This window comes from Littorina saxatilis, linkage group LG16 (assembly GCF_037325665.1).
Source record: "Littorina saxatilis isolate snail1 linkage group LG16, US_GU_Lsax_2.0, whole genome shotgun sequence".
Lineage (NCBI taxonomy): Eukaryota > Metazoa > Mollusca > Gastropoda > Littorinimorpha > Littorinidae > Littorina > Littorina saxatilis.
The window spans coordinates 46,132,891-46,133,514 of record NC_090260.1 but is presented as its reverse complement, the minus strand read 5'-3'; positions in this window follow the sequence as shown (position 1 = coordinate 46,133,514).

Sequence of the window (624 nt, the reverse complement as noted above, 5' to 3'; positions counted from 1 at the left end):
ACAATCCGCAAGAAAGCGAAGCTGTTGGCAGGTCGAAATGACGCAATAATCCGCGAGCGACAACTCTGTCAGTATACTGGCAGACGTGCCGTGACATATCACGCTAGGACAACGATTAGGCCGATGCGAAGACTTACAGTATAGCGTTATCACTGGGACATCTGTAATGGCTCCATGCATGATTGATTCTTATCCGACACCCGGTGGCAATGGCTTTGGCGTCATCTGTTTCTTCTTCTTCTTCTTCTTCTTTGTTCATGAGCTGAAACTCCCATGTTCACTCATGTATTTGCACAAGTTGTTTTTTTTACGTGTATGACCGTTTTTACCCCGACGTTCAGGCAGCCATATGCATTTGAACACGCGACCTTCAGCATAAGAGGCTGATTTCTTATCGAATGGGCCACTGCGCCCGTCTGCTGTCATCTGTTTGACACATGTTCTATCTCCTGCTCTTACATTAACTCTTACATTAACTCTTACATTAACTCTTACATTAACTCTTACATTAACTCTTACATAAACTTTTACATTAACTCTTACATTAACTCTTACATTAACTTTTACATTAACTCTTACATTATCTCTTACATTAACTTGTACATTAACTCTTACATTAACTCT